The sequence below is a fragment of the Eumetopias jubatus genome, unplaced genomic scaffold (genome assembly GCF_037043125.1).
Source record: "Eumetopias jubatus isolate StellerSeaLion01/CBP00866 unplaced genomic scaffold, mEumJub1_p1.0 scaffold_12, whole genome shotgun sequence".
In the NCBI taxonomy this organism is placed as follows: Eukaryota; Metazoa; Chordata; class Mammalia; order Carnivora; family Otariidae; genus Eumetopias; species Eumetopias jubatus.
The window spans coordinates 113,260,688-113,279,450 of record NW_028274818.1 but is presented as its reverse complement, the minus strand read 5'-3'; the positions used below and the strand labels follow the sequence as shown (position 1 = coordinate 113,279,450).

The 18,763-nt window shown below is 55.0% G+C and overlaps 1 pseudogene; it reads right to left on the bottom strand.

Moving 5' to 3' along the window:
• Positions 1 to 2,641: 2,641 nt before the first annotated feature.
• Positions 2,642 to 8,254, bottom strand: LOC114204085 (acrosin-like; annotated as a pseudogene).
• Between the last annotated feature and the right edge of the window lie 10,509 nt (positions 8,255 to 18,763).

The following is an 18,763-nucleotide window of genomic DNA, read 5'->3' as shown; positions in this document are numbered from 1 at the left end:
GCTAGTATCTTTAAAGTCATGATTCTGAACTCTAGGTCCGACATCGTACTAATGTCCGTATTGAGTAGGTCCCTGGCTGACGGTACTACCTCTTGTTCTTTTTGCTGAGGTGATTTCTTTCGTCTTGTCATTTTGTCCAGAGGAGAATAGATGAACGAGAGAACAAAATGGTAACAGGTTTACAACGTCCCCAGCAAATATACTGTATACAAATCAGAAAAGACCTGAAACCAGGGGAAAAGAAAGGGAAAGAAAGAAAAAAGAAAGAGAAAAAGAAAAAAAAAGAAAAAAAGATAAAAACAAAAACAAAACAATTCAAAAAAGGCAGAATATGATCAAATATGATCAGGCTAGTGCATAGATCAGTGCCACACACTAGATTTTGGGCATATTTTGGTCTGTTAGAAAAAAGTGCCTCCTAAAATTTTAACTGAAGAAAGACATATATGTACAAAATAAGGGTTGATACAATGAAGGGATGGAAGATGACTGTAAAGATGAAAATTATAAAAGATTTTATAAAAGGACTTGGTAAGATAAGTTGTTTGAAAAAAGAAAGAAGATTTAAGGAAGGAAAAAAAAAAAAGGGAAAAGGGAGAGAATGTGATCAGGCAGGAGACTAGAACAAAGCCATACACTAGTGGTTTAGGGTATATTTTGATCTGTTAGAAGAAACTGTACCTCAAAATTTTAAAGAGAGAACAACTTATATATATATGCCAAAAACAAGGATAACTACTATGAAGGGATAAAATATGACTCTAAAAATGAAAAAAAAATAAAAAATGTTTTTTTTTAAAAAAGGGATTTATAAGATGTTGGTTGAAAAAGGGAAAAAGAAAAATAAAAAAATGTCAACAAAAATTAACTTTGATGAAATAATGAATCATGGTAAAAAAAAAAAAAAAAAAAAAAAAAAAAAGAAGCCATGAATCTATGTGCAGTATTCCCCTAGCGCTGGAGTTCTCCTATTCTCCTTGATCGATCAACTTGGTCTTGGCTTGCTGGCTGTTTGTGCTGATCTTCTGGGGGTGGGGCCTGTTGCTGTGGTTTCCAAATGTCTTTGCCGGAGGCGGAATTGCCCCACCCTTATCGGTCTGGGCTAAGGAAGCTGCTCCAGTTTGCTCTCAGGAGCTTTTGTTCCCTGCAAGCTCTCGGTACAGCTTTGGAGGACCAGGGCGAAAATGGCGGCCTCCCAGTCTCCGCCCGGAGGAGCCGAGAACCCGGGGCCCCACTCCTCAGTGCGCCCCCAGAGAAAAGCAGTCACTCCCGTGTCCCCGGTCTCTGGCCGCACTCCGTGCTCACCCGGCCTGTGATCAAGCGTTGCTATCTCTGGCACCCGACCCCCTCGGAGTCTCCAAACCCAGCAGATCCCTGCAGTGCGTTCCCGCACCGCTCCTCCCTGGGAAGGAAGGGGAGTCTCCCCGGATCTGCTGCTTGTTGGGTCCCTGCTGGGGGAGCCGTGCCCCGACTGGGCCGCAGATCACAGTTTGTGGCAACCCAGAGCTGAGAGCCCACGACTCTGCTCCGTCTCTGCAGCCTGCTTCCCCTCTCCGATACCTGGGAGCTCTGGCGCACGCAGGCACCCCCGGTCTCTCTGTGATCCCAAGGGTCCTGAGACCACACTGTTCCGGGAGGATTCCACCCCCCGCTTAGCCACTGCAGCGACGTCCCTCCGCCGAGCCAACTTTGAAAAGGTCCGATTTTGTGCTCTGTGGCTCTAGCACTTGCCAGAAGCAGCCGGCGGAGGCCCCTCCCCGCCGTCTATCCTCCCGAATATCGCCTCGGATTCACTTCTCCGCACGCCCTACCTTCCAGTAAGTGGTCGCTTCTCTGTTCAGAGAGTTGTTCCTACTCTCCTGTTCGATCTCCTGTTGAGTTCGTAGGTGTTCAGAATGGTTTGATCCCTATTCAGCTGAATTCCTGAGACCAGATGAAATCTAGGTCTCCTACTCCTCCGCCATCTTGCTCCGCCCTCTGGAGCCTGCCATCTTTATTTCTCAAGAGGCTAATCCATCATTTAGGCTTGATCTGGGCCCTGACCAGAGTGGGCAGTTGACCTGAGGCCATTGAGATCTGTTTCTCAGGACGTCACAGATGGACATAAGCAATTCTGGTTGAGGGCAGACTCCTGCCTGGGGTTGGCCATGTGGACTGAGCATCAGATGGCCATGCTACAAAACTTCAGACTGGGGTCATTCTTCCAATCGACTCAGGCCCACACCCCTCCTTCTGAGTCAGCTCACCTCACAGAAGTGCTGTAGGGCCCAACTGCACTGATTTAATAAGCAGAGACTCTGAGTGTGAGATCCAGACCATACCGGCCTGTCACCACAGATCGCCTTGTTCCAACTTCAAAAATCTAGATTTAGGAAACCACAATGACCCCTGACACACAAGCATTTCCACCCTATTTGAGGGTGACAGAGGGAAGACAGATTTGCTGGGGGTGAGTTTGGATTATGTTGGGGAGGGCAGGTAGGAAGAAGTCCAGAAATCATCCCTTCATAGATTAGATAGATAGATAGATAGATAGATAGATAGATAGATAGATAGATAAATTTATGTTTATATTTATTGATTTCATCTTTGTTTTCTTGGGAGTAAAGTGCTCACTGGGTCGGTTTGGAGTGGGGTCAGATCAGGAGGCAGCGGTCTGTTCTGGGAGATCTGTGGTCTCTATTTCGTAATACCCCTTTTCATTAGAAAAGGTCTTCCCCTTCAAGATCTCTGTGATTTGCTGTAGTTGCTTGGCAACATAAAGTACTTGGGGAGCTTTAGTGATAGGTGAGGGAGCAGGTGGGAGTGGGGGTGGGGCTGGAGTTGGCGCCGGGGGTTTGGGTCGAGGTCGAGGTCGAGATGCAGGGGGGCTGGGAGGAGGTCGAGGAGGGTGTTGGAAGTACGAAGGAGGGCGAGCAGAAGGGCGGGCAGAGGGTTGTCAGGCCGGGATTTCTTGAAAAGTCTGATGGGGAGGGGTGGGCGATTGAGCCATGTGCAAGGCATTAGAACCAATCTTGGAAGCAGTCCAGTTCAGGTAGGGCCAGTTGGCCATGTAGACTCCAGGACACTTAGTTCAGGCACAGTCTACCCCCAGCTTGTCACTCCCATGACCACATAGGTGTTTGCCACGTTGTCTCTGCACATGAGAGGCCCGCCACTGTCCCCCTGCCCAGAAGGTCACAGAAGGCACTCTCTGTCTGAGCCACTTTTCCCCTGCCCAGAAGGGCCATAGGCTCTGGAAGGACAGTTTCTTCAGTCCCATGGCTTCTTGCTGCCATGAACACAAGTGGTGGTGGTAAAATTTGAGTTGGTATCAACAGCTTTAGGTGGATGTGAGAAGGGGATGGATTGTCACGGGTCTCCTTGCAGTGAGGAGGGAAGATAAGCCACCCATGTGTCCATGTATGAGGCTTTATGCATGCATGGGCATGTGTGTACAAGTGGATTGGAAGGTTTTGTATTCTGGTGAGGAGAGGTAAGCCTTCTCTTCCAGGGTGGTGTTCGGGTGTTATGATCTCTGTGTCACGGTGGGATAAAGCTCTCTGTGTGGTGACTGGTTCTTTGTAGGTGCCCCAGGTATCACCTCCCATCCTCACTGCTACGAGATGGGACCAGGGAAAGGGTCACTGAAGCAGGGCGCTGGAGTGAGTGGAGTTCAGGGATTCACAAAAGAGGTGTTGACAGGGAAAGGGGCGCCCGAAGGAAAGTTACCTGGCAGGTGTCGATCTTGCCTTCAGGGTACCCTGCACACCCATTGGTTGGACAAATGCACCCATTGTACCACTCTGTGGAGTTACAAATTCGAGTTCGATGAGGTTCCCACGGGCCTCCTGCAGTGTAGGTGCGATCCTGTAGGCTACAGCCAGGTGGCTTGGTGGTCAGCAATCACAGAAGACATGTTTTGGGAAAGACCTGCCTCCTCCCTCCACGGAACCCCCATCGACTTGAAATGCTCTACTTCAACCTAAAATCCATGAAAGTCAATGCCCCTGGCTTCTCCTCAGACACTTGTGAAACATGCGGAGTGTTGGAGGCATATGCAGGTGAAGAGGAGGTGCAGTGCATGGAGGATGAGCAGATGTGGCTGCAGGAATGTGTGTTGATGCCAGATGATTATTCACAGCTACAGCCAGGATGTGTCACCTCATTTACACCCCACAGTCACCCCCTCTGTTAAGCGCTGTTACTCATCTTGCCTCGAATCAAGAGCTTGGAGCACCACTTGCCCAAACATGCTGGTAGGGATGTGGTGTGGCTTGGATTCGGACCAAGGTTTTCCTCTCTACACTCAAATCCAGGACACACATTTCATTTCCCCACAGTACGGCTCTAAGTCCCCCTCATTGCTTTTCATCTGCCGTTAACACCTTAGCTCAGTTCTGGACAGGATCTGCTGGAGATGGTCAGATGAGTCCCTCCCCGCATGCCTCCCATCCGTTTTGAAGTTACAGAGAAGGAGCAGCTACAGGATAGCCTCCACCCACACAGATCTGTCAGGGGCATGGGTGGTTGGAATAACCGGAAGGTAGGTCAGAACATCCTGTACAGCCCCAGAGGCTCCATCATGATCTTTGGGTTAAGAAAGGCCCAGCCCGGGCTATGATTCCATCAGCCAACCTCACACCTGGCTATAGGGGCAGCTATCCCCTCTTCATCAAGTGGCCTCCCCCCACCACGGCCGCACCCACAGCCCAGCCACAGCCTGGTGGGTGGGTCTGAAATCGCCTGCATCCGGGTGGAGAGGTGGCAGATCACACTTGGAACATGGCAGTGGAGGCCAAGTGGGAAGCCAGAACCAAGTGGAGGAAAGTGGATGGAGCTAGGCACACAGCGTTCAGACTGTGTGTTTGTGTGGCTTGGACTGTGTCTCCAGGCCCTTCAGGTCAACTTTGCATACCACCTAAGCAGGGTTAGTTTTGTACTTGCACTGTCCCCAAGGCAGGGGTGACATGGAAATGACCACCACAACAGGCCTGGTCGCTTATGGTGACCTTTTAGATCTATGGAAGAGCCAGATGACCTGGAAGAGAACAGGGTTTTCTCAATCCCAACACCTTGGCTTTAAATGCTGAAAAGTCCACAAGAACTTGAAATTCAATAGAAAGGAGGACTACCCCAGAAGCCTATGGGCTCAAGGAGGAGGTAGAAAAAGGAAGGTCTGCAAGAATGTCACAGAAATTTGGAGGCTGGGGATTTCTTTAAGACTTGGTCTTACCAGTGGGGGATGGATTCACCAGAAGATGGTAGAAATCCCACTAAGTTGAGGAGGATTCTAGAACAAAAGAGGCCTTGTGTGATGTCCAGGGTGTAGCTGGGAGCCTATAATCCTTTTGAGAGATAGGACAGCAAAGGTGGTGGTAGGGTTGGGAGTGTAGATGGGAACGCTGAGATCAGCCCCCCAGGGACTCCAAGAACCCTGGGACACTGCGCACCTGTTTGCGTGGGTGGGCAGAGCAGGGTAGGCCGGGGGTGGGACAAGAAGAATGCTCTAGAGGCCTCAGCAGAGCTATGGACATCAATAGCCAGATAGAGGTTGATACCCCAGGTCGGGGAGGGAAGGGCCAGCAAAGGCCAGTGAAAACGGGTGTGCCCGGGAGGAGAAGCAACCCAATCAGAGAAGGGGGGCAGCCCTGAGCGAGGGAAGAAGAGTTACAGGAAGCATACTGAAACTACCAGGGTTTTGTCACCAGAATAGGCTGAGTTTTGAACCCCAAATGACTGAAGTGCCTTGAATTAGGAGCCCTCAGTTTTCCATTATCAAGGGACAGAAGAGCTTTCAGTCTCTCTTCTCATTCCCAATGTGACTGGGTAAAAAGTCCATGTGGTCAGCTATGGAAAGCTGAAATGCCTAACCTACTCATCAAACCGTTGCTGCCCTGGCCCCAGGCATGCTAGCCTGCCAAGAACCCTGTCCCCTCTCTGCAGAGAAATCGTAGTCACTCGGGTGGGGAGGGTGGATTCTCGCATTGTGACCAGCGACGGTGGGGAGCAGAGGTTCACTGAGGTCTAGAGGGCTGGGCTCTGGGGTCTCAGAGCTCAGAGAGCACGTGACATGGCCCTTCCACTGACAGTTGGGGAAATGGATGTCCAGAGAGGAGAGGAGTTGGCCCGCAACCACAAAACCCCATCTCGAGCTCTTCTCCAAGTGCCATTTCAGGGGACAATCCCCCATTTCCAGAAGGTAGCAACTGGGGTTCCAGGCCCCAGATAGAGCCACAGCCGATACCCCATTCCAAAAAATGCCCAGGTTCTCCTGGTGCTGCATGCACCCTTCCACCCAGCGACCACACAAGCCATCAGTGGTGAGGTTGTGGACAGGGGACTCGGCTGCCAGTTTCTCCCACTCTAAAAGGGGACAGTGTCCCGGAATCTGGTGGACATCACCACTAGGCACCACATATGGCCCATGCACTGCAGAGACCACTGAGGGAATGACCAGCAGTGCCCCTACCACTGTGAGAACCCCTCCCATACTCACCTTTCTCTTTCAAGAATCCCCAGGCAGCCACCCAGCAGTCCTGGGGAACTCCAGGTTGGCCTGCCCTAAATTGGGGCAGGCGGCCCCTTCCGATGAATTGCCCACAGGGAACGGGAGGGGTGATCTTCATGAGAGCGATGTCATTGTGCTATAAACTGGGGATGTATTTCTCATGAATGATGATTTTCTCGACATATCTCTCCTGTTGAGGCGGCTTCGCTGCCTTATCGTTCCCATATATAGTTTCCCTTGCTCCAAAAATCAGTCTCCAGTCATATACTTTTCTGTGGGCACAGAGGCAAGCCAGGTCATCCTCAGAAAGGACGGGCTCGACAGAAACCTCTGGTGACCATGATCCTCAGAGCCCTCCCTCAGCAAGTTCCTGGGCCCACCCACTCATGGCCTGGTTGCCACATGGCCCAGAGCCCCAGGGAGACTGTGCACAGGGAGCCCTGGAGAATGTCTCTTTCTGGGAAGAGCCTTTCTGAAGACCTCCCTCCACGCGCTCCCACACGGACTTTTTGGAGACGAAGCAGTGGGCAGCAGTAAGCAGCCAATGGGAGTTCAGCAAGGTGCCTCCGCACGCATGGTACCTTCAGTTATTGTGGGACATGAATACCTGGAGGCTGACCATCCAGGGCCAGGCCCCGATGGTTGCATCCTGCCCTCCGACGATACGGCCACTTCCCGGTGGGTTCTGCCTGAACTGTAACCCACAGGGGGCACTGAGGAGAGACCAGGGGCACAGTTCAAACCAAGAAGAGGCACAGCCTGTCCTCGCACCTGCACGATGGGGGAATCAGGGCTAGGGGGCTGGGCAAAGGGGGCAACCGGGAGTGTGGAGGGTCCGAGGGGGAGCTGCTGAGGAGAGGCGCTGTCAGGGCGGTAGGGAAGCAGGAAGCTGCAGGCTTCAGGAACTGGTTTTGAGGAGTATGGGTTCTGGGGTCTTGTGGGTGTAGCCCCAAGGCAAAAAAGAAGTCGCCATAGGAAGCAGGACCGATGATAAGGGCCCTAGAAATATGGGAGATCCCGAGGCAGGGGGGAGGCTAGAGGAGGTGAGAGAGAGGTGTAATGGCTTGAGGTCTTTAGAGCCAATTTTGGGCAGGAGACTCAGAGAACAGCCACAGGGTTCTTGGGGCTGCAGTGTGGGTTTGGATGGTGGCAGGAGGAGGGAGAGTAGCCAAGGCAGGTCCAATGATCCCAGGTGTGGGAAGCAGTGGGGCTCCAGGGGTGGAAGTTCTGGGAACTGGGGCGAGGCCACAAGATTTTGGGGGTACCTTGGGGGCTGTCAGAGTCTAGGTGGAGGCGGGACCCTAGAAGAAAGCCATGACAATACCCTGGGGTCTTTGGGGTCAGCCACAGTTGGGGCACCTCAGTATCTGTGGGAAGAAAGGGGTTTCTAAAAATTGGGACTTGATGTGCAAGAGGCAGTGAGGTCAGTCTCTAGGTGAGGGAAGGACCCCAGCGTCTGTGCTACGGGAGGCATAGGAGCCCAGGGGTCAGCCCTGGGGTCTCTCGGCTGATGAAGCTGGGAGCAAGGATGGTCAGAGTTGGGGATGTGGGTCACACCCGTGAGACCCAGGGCACTACTAAGGCCCAAGCTTGGCCTCCTTCCTAGCCCTGGACAGAGGGAGTCTGGGTGGGGCTTGCTATTCAAAAGACACTCTTTCCACCCCCCGGAGGTGTCCCTGACACTTATTCACACGTGGCGTTATCTTTGGCAACCACAGACACTGCCAAGGCCAGCAGAACGGCAGTTGGAAGCATCTCTATCATACTCCTGCCCCAGCCTGGCCTGGAAGCCCAGTGACCTCACACAGCTCTGTGGCCTCCTGACCAATCAGCATGGCTACATCTCCCCTCCCCCACCCCAATAGTCAGGCCAGGCAGGAGCCCTTTAGCTTAACCGGTCCAGGCTGAAACAAGATGCCAGCTTTCTGTACAGGCTCCTCTGCACCCCTCGGGTGATGGGGGCTCATGTGCAGCCCCCTCCCTCTGTCCCAAGGCCAGGATCTGCATTCCCAGTTACCCTTCAAAGATTCCGTATCATCTGAGGATCCAGTTTTGTGCAGTGTCAGGGTCTGCCCCTCATGCAAGCTGCAACCACAGTTCCTGTTCCAAATCATGGGCTGAGGGGCAGTCTGTCCCTCTGTGTCAAGATGATGCAGCATGTCAATGGTCACAGGGTGTCGGGCTCACCAGATTAATCGATCCTTAACCCTGTGTAGGGCAAATTGTCTTTCCCTCTTCCAAGTACATACTATCAGCACACTTTTCAAAGAGCCACTTTGAATTTCTCTAATTTACGACTACAAAGCCCACTTTTCTATTCACTGCTGAGTATCACAGGGTCTGGTGTTTCCTACCTGAGTGTCTCCAGGGCTCCTCTCTGGGACCTACATGCAGGAAGATGTGTCTCCTATACCTGAGGGTCAGGTGTTCTCACCACAATCACCTGAATATCCTGAGGTTTCAATTTTTCTGATTGTCAGGAGATGGCATCTCACCAACAGGAGGATGACAAATGCTCACCTCACATACCTGCATGTTAAGAAGTTTTACCTTCCTGTAGGAGTGCAAGGAGGTCACACCACCTGCATGAAGGGCAGTGTTCCCTCCTCTCCCTGAGTGTAAGTTCTCCACCAGATAATCTGAGCATCAAGAGGTTGTCCCTTGCCTGCCTGCGTGTCAGGACACCTCATAGCTTCTTCCTGAGTTTTATGAGTTTTCAGATTGTCAAATGAGCTTCATTCTCCTACTAACTTTCTAACTGAGTGTCACACTTTCTCAGCTCACATAACTTTCAGGAGGTCACATGCCCTTCAACTGAATATCCAGTAGGTCTTATATATCTTTACCTGAGTATCAGGAGCCATCATCTCCTAACCCTAACCCTAACCCTAACCCTAAACCCTAACACTAACCCTAACCGTAAACCTCACCCGACCCTCACCCTAAACCTCACACCTCACCCTCACCCTCACCCTCGCCTTAACCCTAATCCAGGGCTGATCAGCAGAGAATCTGGAAGGCCAGCCCTCCAGAGCCCCTGCTAGCCCAGCCAGAGACTCCCTGAGCCCAGAGCTAGCCCTCCCCTGCCTGCCCAGCCAAGCACTGGCCCCTGACCTTCATGATGGCCTGTTCTTGACCCTGAAGGTGAGCTGGCCGACTAGGAGGGGAGTCCAGCTGGTGGGACAGGCTGTAGATACAGGACAGAGTGACACCATGTGAGCTAGCAGGGGCCACACTCTAGTCTCCCTCACGGAGCCTGCTCGGGAGCAGGAGTCTGGGTGCCCTAGTGGCCGGCACACAGCAGGGTCTGTGCTGACCAGGCAGCCATGGTCCCCAGGGAGAGTCCACTCTGCCCTCTCCCCACTCCTGCCTGGCCTCACCTCTCCTCACTGTGGGGCTGCAGGACCAGGAAACAGGCCCTATTGGGCTGGCTCAGCTCCAGCTTGTAAAGGTTTCCCAGCCCCTGGAGCAGCAGGATTTCCTGGGGCCAGAGGGAGGACTGGCTGTGGACAAGGACTGCGCTGGGGAGGATGCAGGGCCTTGTAGAGGGTGAAGGATGGGGCAGGCGCCGAGTCCTGGGGCCACTGCACATGTCTACTAAGGGCTGAAATCCCTGAATGCCCACGTGGTTCCTCATTATAGTAACGGCCCCCTCTACATGGGAATCCTGCTGGTGGGCCCCTCCACACCAGCTTCCTTCCTGCCCCTCTGAATTCAGCCAGGGCTGCAGCCAGGGACAGGCTGGACATCGTCCCAGGTCCTGCCAGGAAGAGAAGGCAAAAGGAGGAGAGGAGAAGTGGAAGGGGCAGACTGATCTTCTCCCTGTCCTGAGTCAGCCTCCACTGGTGCCTCCAGGTCCTCCGGCCCAGCCCTGCACTTAGCTGGGCCCTGAGAGGGAGTTTGCATTCCTGCAGACTGGAATGCATTCCAGCTCAGTGGGGGATATTGAATGACCTGTGCGTCCCCAGATATCGTACCCACCTGACCTTGCACAGGCCGTGGTTGTAGAGCCCGGTGGACTTTGGGGCCACAGAGCAGTTGGCGGTGGTGAGGGAACAGGGGGACCCTTTAGGTGCACAGCCATGGGTCTCGTGTACATCCGCCGCAGGGCTGGGTCACTGTACAGGTGCTCTGTGCAGGTCTCCTTTGCACACCTGGCCATGACACACCTGGCTGGCCCTCTCGGTAGGGAGGCCTGTGTGCCTGGTGCACCTGTCCCCCACCTTCCCCAGGGAAGCAGACACGTTCAAGCGTTTCCATGTCCAACCCTCAGGGACAGTTGGGAACATGGGTCAAGAGAGGCAGGCCCAAGACAAAGGAGGGGAGCAGAGCCCAAGGAGCAAGGCTGCTCTCCAGTCCTAGGTCAGCCCGAACCCTCCCATGAGGTTCGCTTTGTGGGTGAGAGCCCCTCAGATCCTCGGGGATAGCTACCCACCCCGCCCCATGTGGGGACATGACCTTGGCATCCCAATGCACGTAGAGGCATGCGCACCTGCACACCCACCCACACACACACACCACTCTGACTGCCCAGCTGGGGGTCAGAAGGGGAGGACACCCAGGGAGTGACATGGAGGACAACAGGAAAGAAGAAATAGGTTGGAGACAGCTGGGCCATAGGGCAGGGCATCAGGACTCCTGGCAAGGACCCAGATCCAGAGCATGGGGAGGGGAGAGAAGCCAGGCTGATGCTCAGGGGTCCCCAAGGGGCCCAGGGGTTTGCCAGGGAACTGGGGGAAGACAGGGTCTGGGTTCCGGTGTCCACCACCACCCTGGGCACTTGGGAGTAGGAAGAGATACCCACCCCCAAGTCCAGTGGGGCTACAGCCCAAAAGGCCTCAGCTTACTCTTCTGTCACTTGGGCTACAAGAGGCTTGTAGAAGAGCCTGTTGGCCTTGGATCTCCATCCCTGACCCACTGTGCTCCCAGTGCTGGGGAAATGCTTTCTACCCCCTCGAGGTCCTTCTCAGCAGAGGACAGACTTGGGGCTTGGGGGGCTGATGACCGGGGTACGCAGAACGTGGCAGAGCACAGGGCCACCAGTCTGGGGACCAAGGTCAGGGCCCTCCTTGTGGCAGCCTCAGGGTCCCCATGTGGAAGAGGATCCAGAATCACTGCTCCGGTCAGGGTGAGGAGGCCTTAGGAAGGAATGGAGCACCTGGACCGGAGATGGAAACGTGGACAAGGGAGGGTTCTGAGGTTTCTCACATCGCCCATGGAACCCACAGATCCTGCTCCTGTGAGAGACACAGACACAGAGACAGAGAAGGAGACAGAGAATGAACACAGGAGAGAGGGAACCAGGAGAAGTCATAGACTTTCTTCCACCAGCTTGAAATGACATCCTGGCATTTTGTGCCATTCCAATCCTGAGAGCGCCGTCACACAGGCCATCCACCCTGGAGGGGAGGGGATTCCACAGGGATGTGTGATCAGGACCCAGGGGTGCCAGGGGCCACTGTGGGGACTGCCCAGCACACGGGCACAGACGAGGCCCTGGGACCTGAGCCTAACCCTAATGGGAGCCTCTGGAAGTCTGTGTTGTGAGAGGACAAGGTCAGAATCAGTTCATTACTACCTTCCCACGGGGGCTGGGACACAAGCAGGAGGGGGGTGGCTTTGCCTGGACCCCAGAGCAGACGCAAGCCCCTCTGAGCTGTGTTCTATGCCAAGTCCAGCTCCTGGCTCATCCTTGCTTTGCAAGTATGCACCAGCCTCCTGTGAAGGCAGGTATGGAACATGTGTAGAGGTCCTAACCCCAATGGTGTAACTAGAAGTAGAAGCCAGAATACTCCAATGTGCACATGGGGAGCCTGGGGAGGCCCTGAGAGTCACAGGGTCTGTCCAGGGTCACAGATCTGGGCACGCACAGGAAACAGGTGTGAACCCAGATCTGTGCCCTCACAGCAGAGACACCAGCTGCACCCAGGCCTCCCGGGGGCTGTGGGTGGGCTGTGTGGGTGTCACTGTGTGGATGGGGCATGGGGGGAGGATGAGCATTGAGCAGCCGGTGGAGGGGGGCCCTCGGGGGGCTCTTGTGTGAGGAAGTTGTAAGGGTTCCCCAGGCAGTGGTGACCTCACTTCCCTGACAACAGAGCCCAACAGAATTTGGAACCGTGATAACCAGGGACCCACATTCCACAGACAGCCCCCTGCCCAGCTCATTTCATTGGAGATCTTCAAACCAAGATGTTCGCATGTTGCTTTCCGAGGTCTGGAGGCCACAGGTGGAAAAAAGCGCGCCCTGCAGATGCTGTCCCCCGCTGGGGATTTAATGTCAGGGCTCCCCACCGCCTCTGGCCATTTGGCCGGAAGGACAGAGGTGACAGCAGGAGGCCCAGAGCCGGCCACCCAGCCCCACTCACTCTGATGACCTGTGTAGCCCCAGGTGCCCTCCGTGTGTGTGTGTGTGTGTGTGTGTGTGTGTGTCTGTGTGTGTGTGTGTTGGGTGCACGTGTGTGGATGGGGGTGTGCGTCTGTGTGTGTATGTGTGTATAAAGAGGGGTCATGGAGGGTGGGGCCACCCCGAGCAGGAGCAGGCTGATGAGGGGTCAGATACCCAGTGGGCAGGTCATGTTCAAGGTCAAGCCTGGCTGTGTGGGATGGGGTGTGTGGTCGCTGCGCGTTCTGCCCGAGGTTTATCCTGATAGACATGCGGGGGGATGGGTCACTGCATCCCGGATGCAGGGCTGTGCACGCACAGCTTTGTGTCTGATCTGGGTGCAGCAGGGGGACTGGGCAAGAGGACAGTGCGGATGGCCGGGTAGGGCTGTGATGCCTCGGGGACGGATACCGGTCCCTGTCTTTGCAGAAGGCCAAGGAGTACATGGAGAAGAGGCTGGTGGACATGCCCTCCATTTCCTCAACAGAGGGGGTGACCCCACAGGGGTTCCCAGAAGCAGGTGCTGGGGATTGTAGGGGAAGACCTCCTACACCACCCAGACCACTGTCCCAGGTGGTTGTCCACTGGACAGTGGTCCATCAGCCAGAACCCACGGAGGCCGAGGCCGAGGGTAAGAAGGCTGGGGCTTGGTGTTCATGGTGTGTGGGGACAGGTCGGTGCTGGCCCCACAGGGAGGAGCCCCCAGAGGCTGGTGTGGGGCCAGGAGCAACGACTGGGCACAGAGCACACAACGGGTGGACTGCAGTTGGGGAGAAGTCCCCGTGAGGGTTCCTTCCCGGCTGTGGCTTCTCTGGGAGGCCCTGGGCTGGGCTCTGTCTCTGCAAAGGCCCACAGAGAGCAGGCACGGGGTAAGCTTTTCTCCTCTCACAGCTGCTCCACAACCTGAGGAGCTAGAGCTGGATCTGGAGGGAGGGCTGGTGCCTGCAGTGACTTCAGGAGGAAACCAGGAGCCAGCATATGACCCGGCACCTGCCCACGGAGAGCCTGGCGCTGTCCAGGAAGAACTGGCACCTGCTCCTGCACCAGCCCCTGCCCTTGCCCCTGCTACAGTTCCTGCCACTCCCCCTTCCCCCACCCCAGCCCCTGCCCCTGCCTCGGAACTAGATCTTGACCCAGTTCCTGCCCCTTCCCTTACCCCTGCCTCTGCCTCTGCCCCAGCCCCTGCCCCTGCCTGTGCTCTTGTTCCTGCCCCTGCCCCTGTTCCTGCTCCTGCCCTGCCAGAGTTACTGTCCCTGACCCAGATCCTACCCTTGCTCCTGTCCCTGTCCATACTCCTGCCAGAGCCGCTGCCCCTTCCTCTGCCCCTGCCAGGGGTCCCGTTCCTGCCCCTGACCCATATCCTTTCCCTGCTCCTGCCCTGGATCCTGCACCTGCCACTACTGCTGACCCTGTCCCTCCCCTTGCCCCTCCCTCTGCACCTGCTCTTACCTCTGTCCCTGCCCCTGTCCTTGCCCCTATCCTGAGCCCTGCCCCTACTCCTGCTCCTGCAGGGCTCCCACTGCCACATCCAGAGTCCACAGCCCTGCAGGGAGAGCTCCTTGTACAATCACCCTTAGTTCCATCGCCGGAACCCGAGACCCTGCCCGATTGTTTCATCCCCTCCCCCTGTGTTCTTTCTCTCTGGTACATTTTGACTGTTATTTTATCCTTCCATGTCCTATATACTGTTTATTATTTGTTTTAAATAAAATTTCTTCTTTTCAATTGAACACATCATGAGCATTAAGTACATGCCCAACGCTGTGCCACCACACCCCAGAACATTGCCACAGAATATCTCATTCCCCAAATGAGTCCCCGAACCAGAAGCCCTCCCTGCCCTTTTCTCCCCCAGCTCAGACCCCAGCAACCCCTAAGCTGCTTTCTCTCTCTGTTCCTTTACCTATTCCTGATGTTTCTGTTATTGGAATCACACAATAGGGGCCTTTGTGTCTGCCCCCCTAACTTCAAAGGGGACTCCTTTTCTTCTGTGTTTATTTGTCATAAAATTTCCCTTATTTGATATTGAAATCCCCGAAGGATTACACATCAGATGTAATCAAAGAGGCCACTTTAGGAATTATGGGCACAAACTCAGGGCCGAGACCCTTGGTCCTGCTGGGTCCCCACAGCCTGACCCCAGACAGGACAGGGCTGGTTCCTCCTGAGACCCACACAGAAACCAGGGAAATGCAGAAAGCTGGAAGACACACCACAAAGGGCAAAAGCATTGCTCACAACCCAAGGGCAGAGAAAGGTTTCCCCTGACTCTGGTCCAAACCACGCTCCCAGTCACTGGGTTCCACAGGGACAGAGACCAAACACAAGCAAGTCCAAGGCGGAAGGATAGGCACGCAGGGAATATGGGTCAGAGATGCGGGAGCTCCTGGGGAAGGACTCTGGCAAAGGAAACCCTTTGGAGGCAGCGCTGGTCACCCTCAGACCGGCAGGTGTCTGGTCTGGGGACCAGCAGCCCTGGGGAGAACCTGAGGAAGTAGAGGTCCCCTGGAGAGAATGGTGTCAGGCACCCCTGTCTGGGAGAACAGTGAGCAGCACCCATCCCAGGCCACAGGTGCACCCAACTTCAGCCTCGGACTCAGCCCCAGAAACTCTGGCTCGGGTTTTCACACACGTATTGTCAGGAGTGTTCATCACAGAGGTGCTGGAGAGAGCAGGGAATGGAACAACACTAATGCCCAAGGAGATGGATGGGATCCACTGTCCCAGTTCTCATGATAGAATGCCTTGCAGCTACTGTCCCAGTGTCATCCGGGGCACAGGATCCGGGAAGCCCCTCCTAAGACCCACCCCTCCTGCCACCCTGCCCCTGGGAACATTGAGAATTGTTGAGGAGGAGGGGGAGAGGATCCAGGATGACAGCGGGTCCAAGGAGAAGGAAGGTCAGCACTGGGAGGACAGATGGACGTGCCCTGAGCCACCATCCAGGGCCCAGGCTGTGATGCCCTCGGACCTCACCCCAAATAAGGACTCCTGATTTATGGACCCAGCTTCTGTGGATTTACTCCCTCCCTCATTCATTCTCTCCCCCATTCATTCCCTCCCTCCAACCCTCCCTCCCCCTCCCTCCCTCCCTCCAACCCTCCCTCCTTCCACCCTCATTCAGCAGAGGATCTGGGGTCCCTGCTGTGTACTGAGCACTGGGGCTTCATCAGTGAGCACCCCCCAACCCACATGGTCATGTCCACTGTGGGAGGTGACGGGGGCAGTCCTCAGGGTTAGCAGTGGTGATGAGCACCAAGAATCAGCTCCTGAAAACAGAGGCCAGTTGCACAATGCAAAGAATGGAAGACCCATGCTTAGCACTTCCTCTAGAAAAATCTAGTCCTGAAAAGTAATGAAAAGTAAGTATATCCTAGACTTCATGCAATGTGAGTTCTCCTGGCAGGTACCTACTGATTCCTAGAACCAACAAAGAGTAAATCCTCCAGTGTCGACTGGGGTGTTGTGACCCAACTTTTTGGACCAAATGACTGCGTTTCAGCCAACATCTCCAGGGCCTCTGTGTTTTCCAAGGGTCTCTGCAATTCTCTGATCCTTTCATCAACCTCCTTGGGAAGCTCTGCCCTGTCATCTTCCTTGTCTTTGCCTCTTCTGGGACCCTTCAATGACTTCCCCGCCAGGGCCACCCCTTCCAGGACTCCCTGTGCTCCCTGGTCTGACACCCACATCCCACGCTGGGTCCTGTGAGCCCGGTGCTTTTTGCAAGGACTGTGTCCTCCTTCTGGGGTCACTAGCCATCTCTCTTGCAGTGGCCTGCCTCTTCCTGCGCTGGGTCTCCTCTGAGCAGTCCGTGAGGTCAGACTATGCCCATGTGACAGGCACGGAAGCGAGAGTCCAGAAGGTCCAGACGACCTGCTCCCAGTCCCAGCGTGTGGAGCCTGGGTCAAGGATGGTCCGCGAATAGAGGAAGACTTGGGCCCAGGGAGACTGAGGGGGTATGTGGCACAGTGAGCCTGCAGGAGGAGAGGGGGCACTGTGGGGACCTGGCGCACAGGCCTGCTGGGAGACCACATCTCACCCACACCAGCTCTGTCCCCAGGGCTGGAGGTTGTCACGGTAGCCACCCTCCGAGGCTGCAGGCTGACAGTGACTGACAGGAGAGGAGGTGCACCTGATGCAAGAGAGAACCCTGAGGCAGAGAGGCGGGGGCAGGTGCTCCCCCAGCAGCAAGAGGAACTCGGGGTAGCCACCCTCCCAAGCTGCAGGATGGCAATGGCTGGCAGGAGAGGAGGCACCTGGTGCAGGAGAGAGCCCTCAGGCAGAGAGGAGGGGGCTGGCTCTCCCCCAGCAGCAGGTGCACTCGGGCAGGCTGAGGGGACCTCCGTGGACAGCGGTGCCTGCATCTGGGGTCTCCACACAGACCCCCTCCTCAGGCTCAGCACAAGCTTGTCTGGATGGCCTTTGTCCCCCAGATACAAAGACTGGCCCAGGACCCTCCTCAAGCCCCAACTCCCAATCCTTTGACCTCAGCTCAAGTGACAAGAAATGGCCAATAGTTTAGGTGGGTTTGCGTGCACAGGGACATTTGCTTTTCTGGCCCATGCTGTAATATTGCTGGCATTTAAAGATCTCAGGGCTTTGATTCAAAACCGGTAGGATACCGGGGACCCGAGTCGGGTCTCTGGAAACCTGCCTCTGGACCTTGCAGCCCTCCCAACCCACCAGGTCTGCTCAGAATCCCTATAGGTCACAGACCTACAGTCTTGGCTCCTCAGATGGCCTGGACAATGCACCTTCATAAAGAGATCCTGGTGGGGCAGCAGAACACACTGCGGATTCCAGCAAATCTGCCTCCCAGAAACTGAGGGTACTGCTGGATGAGCTGTCTGAAAACAGCCATGTCAGGGTTCCAGGAAGATACCAGAGGCACAGGAGTAACTGAGGAGCACCGGAAGGTCAGGTAGAGGCAGTCAGGCTTCCAGACATTTCTTCCCTAAAGCTCTTCATTCCTCAGCCTTTCTTCTGGTGATTCTGCTTGGTTTCTATTGCCCCAACTGTTATCCATTGCCTTAGGCAGCAGAGACTGATGTATGCCTTTAAATGTTTTGGACACTGAATGTCTTCCAGTAGCCACTTCACTGCTGGGAGAGTTGGTAACAAGCAAGAAGTCCCAGAGGACTCCAAGGGTCTGGACTTGGTGTTTCCCTCTCCTGACATGGGGACACCTGTGGGAGGTGCAGGTGCTCAGCTGGGGGAGGGGGGCAGGCACCTGACGTGGACAGATGGGGCATAGGTGAGGCCCGAGGCCCCCGGGGTATGTGCCTGGCATCCGGACTGAACAGGTCTTCAGAGCTGCAGACTGGCTGGGATCATCTTCAGTCTGAGGAGGAAGGTGAGGGGAGCAGAGGGGACTGAGGAGGTTCGGCTCAGACAGGAGAGGGCTGGGCCACACTTATGGGGGGAAAGTGGGTCAGGTTCAGGCTCATAGGGACAGACCTTGAGGCCATTATGCCATGTGAAATAAGCCAGTCCCTAAAGGACCGACACCGGACGACCCCACTTGTGAGGGATTGTGAGTATTCCCTTTCACAGAGGTGGAAGGAGCTGCTGGGTGCCGGGGCTGGGGAAGGGGAATGGGGGTTATGGTCTCGCGGGTAGAGGTTCAGTTTGGGATGATGAAAACATTGTGGTGATGGACGGAGGTAGACGGTGCAGAACAGGGAATATACTTATTGCCACTGATACACGCTTCATGGTATCAGCTGTATGTCCATTATACCACAATACAAAAGAAATGAGTCATGAAGTCGGGGCCATCACGAGTCCCTGGAGGGCCCAGGAGCAGGGAGCCTGTATCTTAGTTCTCGCTCTCATGCTCTGCCCCTTGTTGGGTGACTGAGCTTAGTAAGTGCTTGCTAAGACACAGTGCA